We start from the raw sequence: 13,608 nt of genomic DNA on the forward strand, positions 1-13,608 counted from the left end.
TCTTGGGAGTCTGTGCAAAGCACCGTGAATACGCGAGGGATTACATCGTCACTTTCATGCTCGCCAATAAGGACAAGGAGGCGATTCTCGTGCCTTATCATCCCGTGTAAGTCATCCACGCTGCTATCCTTCCTTCGATTTCAATCATTCATTTTGCACGGTGGAGGCTAATTAATTTCAGGTGTACTTATTTTGCGCAGCGGCGGGTGCGCCATCCTCATCATCCTCTACCCCCGATTCTCCCACACTCTTTACTTGGACTCGTCGAAGAACATTCACAAAAAGGATTACACCCACATCAAGGATGTTCTCGACAGTGCTATGTTTTACTACCAAGCAAGGGGTGGAGAGGTCAGGGACAGGAAGACAAGGGGCGGCGGGGCCGCCTTCGGCCATAAGACCGACTTCTGCTGCATCCAGCAACCGAATGATTCTCTTAATGATGGATTCTATGTCCTACACCACATGCTGGAGTACAGACGGGATCACCAGAACCTTCGCATGTCACCTAGATCCGGCGGTGCCCATATTCTGCAATGGGCAAAGGACATAGGAGATATTGAGGATCATCGACTTCGAGCCGAGTTCTATAACATCCAACGCGAACTTGCCCAAATCATCATGAAGGAGGTCGTCGGAAAAACAGGGATGTTCTACGAAGAAGGACAAATGTCGCGGGAAGATGTCCGAACATGGATAGCCTCTCAGCGTCTCGACATGAAGCCTTTCACTAAGCTCAAGGACTATCTCCCTGACTTGGATGGATGGAACGACATGTTGGAGTGATTGTTGATATATGACAATGTGTCCGTTTAGTCCATACTTTCTGTATGACAAAACTTTGAGTTATGCATGGTGAAACTTTATTTGTGATGTAATTAAACCGTCCTCCTCCTCGACTAGCGAAAATCACTCTAGTTAGGGCATTTTGGGGTACGATGAACTTTGTTATTTATGCTTATGATATGTTGTTTCTATTTTTGCCAAGTCCGTCTCTTTCTGTTGCTCAACTATATATGTTGCATATCATCGACTCATGTGATGATGCAAGTGCATATATCATAGATGGCAAAGAAGTGCTACGCCAGGAGTATATATACGACAAGTGGCCGGAGTGTCAGGCCCAGGTGTACCAGTTTCCGGTTTCTGAGCGACAGGGAGTAGTTAGTTTAGGTTCACGCTAATGCGAGAGAGGGATACGAACTCATGTACTCAAAGTGATAGCTCTTCTCGCGTATATCATTGTTTAGATGGATGACGATGTATTGCAAGTAATCGAGACTTGTATCGCTATTTTCGAGATGATGACGAGAGACCACTTTGTGTTGGATTATGATTATGATGAGACTATTTGTATGTATATGCTATGATTACATATGTGGTCTCGCAGGCATTTGTCTGTGTATCATGATGGCATTTGTATGTGCTAAAGATTCTTCTATAAAGCCTATTCAAATACAAAACAAATATGCTGAAAAAAACAAAAACTACTAAAATTAGCAGTAGCGAGTGGAGAAAAGTTAGCAGCAGCGCGTTAGTAGCAGTAGCGCACACGGAAGAAGCGCGCTATAGCTATTAACAGTAGCGAGCTTCCACTAAGCGCGCTACTGCTACACTTGTGTAGTAGTAGCGCTGGTGAGCACGCGCTACTGCTATGTGTTAGCTGTAGCGCCTTATTAGTAGCGTCGGTCCGTGCGCTACTGATACACCTAAAACCCGCGCTGCTGTTAGCCTTTTCCCTAATAGTGTTGCTCTAGTACTTCACTTATATCTTTTAGAGCACGGTGGTGGATTTGTTTTATAGAAACTATTGATCTCTCATGCTTCACTTAGATTATTTTGAGAGTCTTAAATAGCATGGTAATTTGCTTAAAATCCTAATATGTTAGGTATTCAAGAACAATAAAATTTTCTTATGAGTGTTTTGAATACTAAGAGAAGTTTGATGCTTGATGATTGTTTTGAGATATGGAGGTAATAATATCAAAGTCGTGCTAGTTGAGTAGTTGTGAAATTGAGAAATACTTGTGTTGAAGTATGCAAGTCTCGTAGCATGCACGTATGGTAAACGTTATGTAACAAATTTGAAACATGAGGTGTCATTTGATTGCCTTCCTTATGAGTGGCGGTCGGCGACGAGCGATGGTCTTTTCCTACCAATCTATCCCCCTAGGAGCATGCGCGTAGTGCCGAGGTTTTTGATGACTTGTAGATTTTTGCAATAAGTATGTGAGTTCTTTATGACTAATGTTGAGTCCATGGATTATACGCACTCTCACCCTTCCATCCTTGCTAGCCTCTTCGGTACCGTGCACTGCCCTTTCTCACATTGAGAGTTGGCGCAAACTTCGTCGGTGCATCCAAACCCCGTGATATGATACGCTCTTTCACACACAAACCTCCTTATATCTTCCTCAAAACAGCCACCATACCTACCTATTATGGCATTTCCATAGCCATTCCGAGATATATTGCCATGCAACTTTCCACCATTCCGTTTATCATGGCACATTCATTATTATCATATTGCATAGCATGATCATGTAGTTGACATAGTATTTGTGGCAAAGCCACCATTCATAATTCTTTCATACATGTCACTCTTGGTCCATTGCATATCCCGGTACACCGCCGGAGGCATTCATATAGAGTCATCTTTTGTTCTAGTATCGAGTTGTAATCATTGAGTTGTAAATAAATAGAAGTGTGATGATCATCATTTTCTAGAGCAATGTCCCAAGTGAGGAATTATAAAAAAAGAAAAAAAGGAGAAAGGCCATATATAAAAAAAAGAAGGCCCAAAAAAATGAGAGAAAAAGAGAGAAGGGACCATGTTACTATCCTTTGCCACACTTGTGCTTCAAAGTAGCACCGTAATCTTCATGATAGAGAGTCTCTTGTTTTGTCATTTTCATATACTAGTGGGAATTTTTCATTATAGAACTTGGCTTGTATATTCCAACAATGGGCATCCTCAACTGCCCTAGGTCTTCGTGAGCAAGCAAGCTGGATGCACACCCACTTAGTTCCTTTTGTTGAGCTTTCATACATTTATAGCTCTAGTGCATCCGTTGCATGGCAATCCCTACTCCTTACATTAACATCAATCGGTGGGAATCTCCATAGCCCATTGATTAGCCTCGTTGATGTGAGACTTTCTCCTTTTTTGTCTTCTCCACATAACCCCCTCATTATATTCTATTCCACCCATAGTGCTATGTCCATGGCTCGTGCTCATATATTGCGCGAAAGTTTATAGGTTTGAGATTACTAAAGTATGAAACAATTGCTTGGCTTATCACCAGGGTTGTGCATGATGAGAGCATTCTTGTGTGACGAAAATGAAACATGACTAAACTATATGATTTTGTAGGGATGAACTTTCTTTGGCCATGTTATTTGAGAAGACATAATTTCTTAGTTAGTATGCTTGAAGTATTATTATTTTTATGTCAATAAGAATTACACTAAAATTATGCCAAGTAGCACTCCGCATCAAAAATTCTGTTTTTATCATTTACCTACTCGAGGACGAGTAGGAATTAAGCTTGGCGATGCTTGATACGTCTCCAACGTATCTATAATTTTTGATTGCTCCATGCTATATTATCTACTGTTTTGGACATTATTGGGCTTTATTATCCACTTTTATATTATTTTTGGGACTAACCTATTAACAGGAGGCCCAGCCCAGAATTGCCGTTTTTTGCCTGTTTTAGGGTTTCGAAGAAAAGGAATATCAAACGGAGTCCAAACAGAACGAAACCTTCGGGAACGTGATTTTCTCAATGAACAAGACCTAGGAGACTTGGACCCTACGTCAAGACACAAAAGAGGAGGCCACGAGGTAGGGGCTGCGCCTATCCCCCCAGGCGCGCCCTCCACCCTCGTGGGCCCCCTGTTGCTCCACCGACGTACTCCTTCCTCCTATATATACCTACGTACCCCCAAATGATCAGAGACGGAGCCAAAATCCTAATTCCACCGCCGCAACTTTCTATATCCATGAGATCCCATCTTGGGGCCTGTTTCGGAGCTCCTCCGATGAAGTGTGAGTAGTTTACCTCAGACCTACGGGTCCATAGTTATTAGCTAGATGGCTTCTTCTCTCTTTTTGGATCTCAATACAATGTTCTCCCCCTCTCTTGTGGAGAACTATTCGATGTAATCTTCTTTTTGCGGTGTGTTTATTGAGACCGATGAATTGTGGGTTTATGATCAAGTCTATCTATGAACAATATTTGAATCTTCTCTGAATTCTTTTATGTATGATTGGTTATCTTTGCAAGTCTCTTCGAATTATCAGTTTGGTTTGGCATACTAGATTGATCTTCCTTGCAATGGGAGAAGTTCTTAGCTTTGGGTTCAATCTTGCGGTGTCCTTTCCCAGTGACAGTAGGAGTAGGGGCAGCAAGGCACGTATTGTATTGTTGCCATCGAGGATAACAAGATGGGGTTTTCATCATATTGCATGAGTCTATCCCTATACATCATGTCATCTTGCTTAAGGCGTTACTCTGTTTTTGACCTAATACTCTAGATGCATGCTAGATAGCGGTCGATGAGTGGAGTAATAGTAGTAGATGCAGGCAGGAGTCGGTCTACTTGTCTCAGACGTCATGCCTATATACATGATCATACCTAGATATTCTCATAACTATGCTCAATTCTGTCAATTGCTCAACAGTAATTTGTTCACCCACCATAGAATACTTAAGCTCTCGAGAGAAGCCACTAGTGAAACCTATGGCCCCCGGGTCTATCTTCATCATATTAATATCCTACTACTTAGTTATTTCCTTTGCTTTTTACTTTTCCTTTATTTTACTTTGCATCTTTATCACAAAAATACCAAAAATATTATCATATCATATCTGTTAGATCTCACTCTCGTAAGTGGTCGTGTAGGGATTGACAACCCCTATTCGCGTTGGTTGCGAGGATTTATTTGTTTTGTGAAGGTACGAGGGACTCGCGCGTAGCCTCCTACTGGATTGATACCTTGGTTCTAAAAAACCAAGGGAAATACTTATGCTACTTTGCTGCATCATCCCTTCCTCTTTGGGGAAAACCAACGATGTCCTCAAGAGGTAGTAGGGGAGTATAAACTTTACCATTTTGCTTGGGAACCACCTATAATGTGTGTAGCATGGAAGATATCGAGATCTCTCGGTTGTTATGTTGACAATGAAAGTATACCGCTCAAAATATTATTCATCTCTATTTCAAAATCAAGCTCTGGCACCTCTACAAATCCCTGCTTCCCTCTGTGAAGGGCCTATCCATTTACTTTTATGTTGAGTCATCATTCTCTTATCAAGAAGCACCAGTTGGAGAGCACCGCTGTCATTTGCATCCATTACTGTTAGTTTACATTGAGTATGACTGGATCTCTTTTGCCATGAATTACAATGTCTAGTCAGTCCTTGATCTTTAAAGTTGCTCTGCATTTATGTTTTGCGGTCTCAGAAAGGGCTAGTGAGATATCATCTTGTTATATCATATTATGATTGTTTTGAGAAAGTGTTGCCATCCGAGATTTATTATTATTGCTCGCGAGTTGATTATGCCATTGATATGAGTAAACATGGGACCTAAGTGTTATTGTGAATATGGTTAGTTCATAATCTTTGCTGAAAACTTGAATGCTATCTTTTCATATTTACAACAACAAGAGCAAAAAGAGTTTGTAAAAGTTTTTCTTTATCACTTTCAATTTATTAACTAAATTGCTTGAGGACAAGCAAAGGTTTAAGCTTGGGGGAGTTGATACGTCTCCAACGTATCTACTTTTCCAAACACTTTTGCCCTTGTTTTGGACTCTAACTTGCATGATTTGAATGGAACTAACCCGGACTAATGTTGTTTTCAGCAGAATTGCCATGGTGTTATTTTTCTGCAGAAATAAATGTTCTCAGAATGACCTGAAAATCAACGGAGATTATTTTTGTAGTATATAAAAAATACTGGCGAAAGAATCAAGGCCAGGGGCCCACACCCTGTCCACAAGGGTGGGGGCGTGCCTACCCCCCTTGGGCGCGCCCCCTGCCTCATGGGCCCCCTGGCGCTCCACCGACCTCTACTCCAACTCTATATATTCACTTTCGGGGGGGAATCAGGGAGAAGGATTCATCGCCTTTTACGATACGGAGCCGCCGCCAAGCCCTAAACTCTCTCGGGAGGGCTGATCTGGAGTCCGTTCGGAGCTCCGGAGAGGGGAATCCATTGCCATCGTCATCATCAACCTTCCTCCATCACCAATTTCATGATGCTCACCGCCGTGCGTGAGTAATTCCATCGTAGGCTTGTTGGACGGTGATGGGTTGGATGAGATTTATCATGTAATCGAGTTAGTTTTGTTAGGGTTTGATCCCTAGTATCCACTATGTTCTGAGATTGATGTTGCTATGACTTTGCTATGCTTAATGCTTGTCAGTAGGGCCCGAGTGCCATGATTTCAGATCTGAACCTATTATGTTTTCATGAATATATGTGAGTTCTTGATCTTGTCTTGCAAGTCTATAGTCACCTATTATGTGTATATGTGAATAATCGGGATACTTACCGGTGATGACCGTAGTTTGAGGAGTTCATGTATTCACTATGTGTTAATGCTTTGGTCTGGTACTCTCTTAAAAGGAGGCCTTAATATCCCTTAGTTTCCAATAGGACCCCGCTGCCACGAGAGGGTAGGACAAAAGATGTCATGCAAGTTCTTTTCCATAAGCACGTATGACTATATTCGGAATACATGCCTACATTACATTGATGAACTGGAGCTAGTTCTGTGTCACCCTATGTTATAACTGTTGCATGATCGATCACATCCGACATAATTCTCCATCACCGATCCAATGCCTACGAGCTTTTCATATATTGTTCTTCGTTTATTTACTTTTCCGTTGGTACTGTTACAATCACTATAAAACCAAAAATATTACTTTTGCTACCATTACCACTACTATCATATTACTTTGCTACTAAACACTTCGCTGCAGATATTAAGTTTCCAGGTGTGGTTGAATTGACAACTCAACTGCTAGTACTTGAGAATATTCTTTGGCTCCCCTTGTGTCGAATCAATAAATTTGGATTGAATACTATACCCTCGAAAACTGTTGTGATCCCCTATACTTGTGGGTTATCAACCCAAAATTCAACGGATCTCGACAAACACACCGCAAAAAGAATTACATCGAGTAGATCTCTAAGAGAATCGAGGAGAACTTTGTATTTAGATCCAAAGAGAGAGAATAAGCCATCTAGCTAATAACTATGGACCCGAAGGTCTGTGGTAAACTACTCACACATCATCAGAGAGGCTATGGTGTTGACGTAGAAGCCCTCCGTGATCGATTCCCTCTCCGGCAGAGCACCAGAAAAGGCCCCAAGATGGGATCTCACAAGTATAGAAGGTTGCGGTGGTGGAAATAGGGTTTCGTGGTGCTCCTGGATGTTTTCGGGATATATGGGTATATATAGGAGGAAGAAGTACGTCGGTGGAGCTGCGAGGGGCCCACGAGGTTGGGGGCGCACCTACCCCCCTGGGCGTGCCTCCCTGCCTTGTGGCCTCCTTGCTTCTTTCTTGATGTCCACTCCAAGTCTCCTGGATCATGTTTGTTCCAAAAATAACTCTCCCGAAGGTTTCATTTTGTTTGGACTCCGTTTGATATTTCTTTTCTGCGGAGCACTGAAATAGGAAAAAAAACAATTTTCTCAGGGCCTTTGGTTAGTAGGTTAGTCCCAAAAATAATATAAAAGGTAAATTAAAGCCCATTAAACATCCAAAACAAATAATATAATAGCATGGAACAATCAAAAATTATAGATACGTTGGAGACGTGTCATCACACAACGTTTACCATACGTACATGCTACGGGACTTGCAAACTCTAACACAAGTATTTCTCAAATTCACAACTACTCAAATTGCATGACTCTTATATTACCATCTTGCATGTTAGTAGGTCTCTCCCAAAAGGTGTGTAAAGCAAGGATGATTGTGTTAAACTAAAAATCAAAGACTCAAATCATACAAGACGCTCCAAGCAAAACACATATCATGTGGTGAATAAAAATATAGCCTCAAGTAAAGTTACCGATAGATGAAGACGAAAGAGGGGATGACTTCCGGGGCATCCCCAAGCTTAGGCTTTTGGTTGTCCTTGAATTTTCCCTTGGGGTGCCATCGGCATCCCAAGCTTAGGCTCTTGCCACTCCTTATTCCAAAATCCATCAAATCTTTACCCAAAACTTCAAAACTTCACAACACAAAACTTCAACAGAAAATCTCATGAGCTCCGTTAGTATAAGAAAACAAACCACCACTTCAAGGTACTGTAATGAACTCATTATTTATTTATATTGGTGTTAAACCTACTGTATTCCAACTTCTCCATGGTTCGTACCCCCCGATACTAGCCATAGATTCATCAAAATAAGCAAACAACACACGAAAAACAGAATCTGTTAAAAATAGAACAGTCTGTAGTAATCTGTAAGTTTCGAATACTTATGTAACTCCACAAATTCTGCGAAATTAGGATGTCCTAAATAATTTGTATATTGATCTACTGCAGTTGGAATTGGTATTTTATCGCTCTCTGGTAAAAAATGAAAATTATTGCCGTGAGCGCATACTTTTTTCCGCAAGATCAAACAACAATCATCCAAGAAGATCCTAAAGGCTTTACTCGGCACAAACACTAATTAAAACACAAAAACACAATCATAAAAGAGGGTAGATGATTTATTTATTACTAAACAGGAACAAAAAGCAAGGAACAAAAATAAAATTGGGTTGCCTCCCAACAAGCGCTATCGTTTAACGCCCCTAGCTAGGCATAAAAACAAGAATATATCTAGGTATTGTCATCTTTGGTATGCAATCCATAAGTGGCCCTCATAGTAGATTCATAAGGTAATTTAACTTTATTCCTAGGAAAGTGTTCCATGCCTTTCCTTAATGGAAATTGGAATCTAATATTTCCTTCTTTCATATCAATAAAATTGCACCAATCGTTCTAAGGAAAGGTCTACCAAGAATAATAAGACATGTAGGATTGCAATCTATATCAAGAACAATAAAATCTACAGACACATAATTCCTATTTGCAACAATAAGAACATCATTAATCCTTCCCATAGGTTTCTTAATGGTGGAATCCGCAAGATGCAAATTTAAAGAACAATCATCAAATTCACGGAAACCTAGCACATCACACAAAGTTTTGGGAATCTTGGAGACACTAGCACCCAAATCACATAAAGCATAACATTCATGATTTTTTATATTAATTTTAATAGTAGGTTCCAACTCATCATAAATTTTTCTAGGGATAAAAACTTCCAATTCAAGCTTTTCTTCATAGGATTGCATTAAAGCATCAACGATATGTTTGGTAAAAGCTTTATTTTGACTATAAGTATGAGGAGAATTTAACATGAATTGCAACAAGGAAATACAATCTATTAAAGAACAATTATCATAATTAAATTCCTTGAAATCCAAAATAGTGGGTTCATTGCTATATAAAGTTTTGACCTCTTCAATCCCACTTTTACCAATTTTTGCATCAAGATCTAAAAACTCTGAATCATTGGGACGCCTTTTAACTAAAGTTGACTCATATCCAGTCCCATCTTTATCAATATTCATATTAGAAAAAAAAGATTGTGATAGGAGACACATCAATTAGTTTTAGATCTTCATTATTATTATCATGAAAACTAGAAGAACACGCTTTCGCAAAGCAATCTTTTTTAGCACGCATCCTAGCGGTTCTTTCTTTGCACTCATCAATGGAAATTATCATAGCTTTGAGAGACTCATTGATATCATGCTTAGGTGAAATAGATATAAGTTTCAAAGAATCAACATCAAGAGAAATTCTATCCACGTTCCTAGCCAACTCATCAATCTTAGGCAATTTTTCTTCAAGCAAAGCATTGAAATTCTTTTGAGAAATCATAAATTTTCTTTAACACTAGTCTCAAAATAAGAGTGCATCTTATTAAAATTTCCGTAAGAGTTTTTGTACGAATTACCATAATTTTTAGAGGAATTACTAGGGAATGGGCTAGAATTAAAATTTCCTCTATATGCGTTATTACCAAAATTGCTCCTACCAAAAAAATTCACATCCATAGATTCATTATTATTTTCAATCCAAGTAGACAAAAGGCATATCATTAGGATCAGAAGAAGCACTCTTATTAGCAAACAATTTCATAAGTTCATCCATCTTTCCACTCAAAACATTAATATCTTCTATCGCATGAACCTTTTTACTAGTAGATCTTTCGGTGTGCCATTGAGAATAATTAGCTATAATATTATCTAGGAGTTTAGTAGCTTCTCCTAAAGTGATTTCCATAAAAGTGCCTCCCGCGGCCAAATCTAAAAGATTTCCAGAAGCAGAATTCAATCCAACATAAAAAAATTGTATAATCATCCATAATTTCAAACCATGTGTAGGGCAATTATGTATCATTAATTTCATCCAAGGTAGTCAGAATCCCGACTTGACTCCTAGAACCCTACGACTTCACGACCCTATGGAACCATGTCGTTCCAAGTCCCACTATGAATCTAGATCAGGTAGAATCCATGTCGAGTCGCGATCAAAATCATAGAATCTTGTACAAAACTATAGAATCCCGACTATGGTATGGACTATGTTTGATTCTACTAATTTATCTAAGCCGTTTGTTTAGTTGTAGCAGAATAGTATGCCATCATCCAAACCATTTTCACATGCCTCATGGCCCTTTATCCCCCCCCCAAGCCCAAATGCTCAGGCGCCGACACCTTTGATCTGGCTCTCAAAACCTAGATCAAAATTGAGGATCAGACTTGTCGACAAATGGAATTGGCGTGGGAAGGAGGATGCATCAAGATTAATTGAAGAAGGAGAGCAAGACCCTTCAAGGTTAAGCACTACATGGTGGATATACAAGTGATCGGCTATTCACGTATTCTAAAAAACCCGTAAGTAAATTTCGTGCGTTGAAGATTTCAATGTTCTATATATTTGTCACTCATATATGTTCCATACATCCAAGCTAATAGTAGGTTAGCCATAGAAAGAAGTGGAATAGAACTAGCATTGATGTGTACGTCTTTGCTCTATATTTAGTGTCAAAACTCTATAGAACCCATATAAATTTCTTCCGTGGATATAAAATATCTTATTTGAGTAAATCTAGTAGAATCCTCGATTCCACGACTCGATACTACGACTCGATTCTGTCTAAGGAAAATCGATCCGACTCCAAATCCCAACTCTGACTACCTTGATTTCATCCTCTCCCAAGCTTGTGCAACATGCTCATGCTCAAGTTGCTTAAAATTCATAATATCGTTCTAAGAGAGATGATCTTAGCGGAAGGAAAATACTTAGAGATAAAAGCATCTTTGAATTTATTTCATGAATCAATACTATTTTTAGGCAAAGAAGAGAACCAAGTTTTAACACGATCTCTAAGCGAAAATGTAAATAGCTTCAATTGAACAATATCATTATCGACTTCTTTCTTCTTTTGCATATCACACAAATCAACGAAGTTGTTCAGATGGGTAGCGACATCTTCACTAGGAAGGCCAGAAAACTGATCTTTCATAACAAGATTCAACAAAGCGGTATTGATTTCACAAGATTCAGCATCGGTAGTAGGAGCAATCGAAGTGCTAATAAAATCATTATTGTTGGTATTGGAAAAGTCACACAATTTAGTATTATCTTGAGCCATCGTGACAAACAATCAATCCAACACACAAGCATAAGAGAAGCAAGCGAAAATAGGCGAACGAAAAAGGGCAAATAAAACAGCAAATGTGAAGTGGGGGAGAGGAAAATGAGAGGAAAATGGAAAAATAATGTAATGTGAGGGATAAGAGTTTGTGATGGGTACTTGGTATGTCTTGACTTGGCGTAGATCTCCCCGGCAACGGCACCCGAAATCCTTCTTGCTACCTCTTGAGCATGCGTGTGTTTTCCCTTGAAGAGGAAAGGGTGATGCAGCAAAGTAGCATAAGTATTTCCCTCAGTTTTTGAGAACCAAGGTATTAATCTAGTAGAAGACTACACACAAGTCGCCTAGTACCTGCACAATCAATCAAGAACCTTGCAGCCAACGCGATAAAGGAGTTGTCAATCCCTTCACGGCCACTTGCAAAAGTGAGATCTGATAAAGATAATAAGATAAATATTTTTGGTATTTTTCTTGTATAGATTGGAAAGTTAAGGTTGCAAAGTAAACGGCGACAGAGATAGCTAGTTGACGGGAGACTAATATGATGTAAAATAGACCCGGGGGCCATAGGTTTCACTAGTGGCTTCTCTCAAGACAGCAAAAATTACGATGGGTGAACAAATTACTGTCGAGCAATTGATAGAAAAGCGCATAGTTATGACAATATCTAGGCATGCTCATAAACATATGCATCACGTCGGTGACAAGTAGACCGAAATGATTTTGCATCTACTACTATTACTCCACACATCGACCGCTAACCAGCATGCATCTACAGTATTAAGTTCATAAGAACAGAGTAACGCATTAGGCAAGATGACATGATGTAGAGGGATAAACTCAAGCAATATGATATAAACCCCATCTTTTTACCCTCGATGGCAACAATACAATACGTGCCTTGCTGCCCCTGCTGTCACTGGGAAAGGACACCGCAAGATTGAACCCAAAGCTAAGCACTTCTCCCATTGCAAGAAAGATCAATCTAGTAGGCCAAACCAAACTGATAATTCGAAGAGACTTGCAAAGATATTAAATCATGCAGAGAAGAATTCAGAGAAGAATCAAATAATGTTCATAGATGATCTTGATCATAAATCCACAATTCATCGGATCTCGACAAACACACTACAAAAAGAATTACATCGAATAGATCTCCAAGAAGATCGAGGAGAACTTGGTATTGATATCCAAAGAGAGAGAATAAGCCATCTAGCTAATAACTATGGACCCAAAGGTCTGTGGTAAACTACTCACACATCATCGGAGAGGCTATGGTGTTGATGTATAAGCCCTCCGTGATCGAATCCCCCTCCGGCGGAGCGCCGGAAAATGCCCCAAGATGGGATCTCATGGGTACAGAAGGTTGCAGCAGTGGAAAAGGTGTTTCGTGGCTCTCCACGAAGGTATCAGGGTATAAGAGTATATATAGGCGAAAGAAGTAGGTCGGTGGAGCTGTGAGGGGACAACAAGGGTGGGGGCGCGCCCTCCTGCCTCGTGGCTTCCTTGTTGCTTCCTTGACGTCCACTCCAAGTCTCCTGGATTGCATCTGTTCCAAAAAAGATCCTCACGAAGGTTTCGTTCCGTTTGGATTCCGTTTGATATTCCTTTTCTGTGAAACACTGAAGTAGGCAAAAAAACAACAATTTGCACTGGGCCTTCGGTTAATAGGTTAGTCCCAAAAATAACATAAAAGTGCACAGTAAAGCCCATTAAACATCCAAAATAGATAATATAATAGCATGGAACAATAAAAAATTATAGATACGTTGGAGACATATCAGTTACATGCTTAACTAGATTTTATACAACTGGTGTAGTAAATTCTGGTTCAATTGTGCATACAATTTCCAA

This window comes from Triticum aestivum, chromosome 1A (assembly GCF_018294505.1).
Source record: "Triticum aestivum cultivar Chinese Spring chromosome 1A, IWGSC CS RefSeq v2.1, whole genome shotgun sequence".
Lineage (NCBI taxonomy): Eukaryota > Viridiplantae > Streptophyta > Magnoliopsida > Poales > Poaceae > Triticum > Triticum aestivum.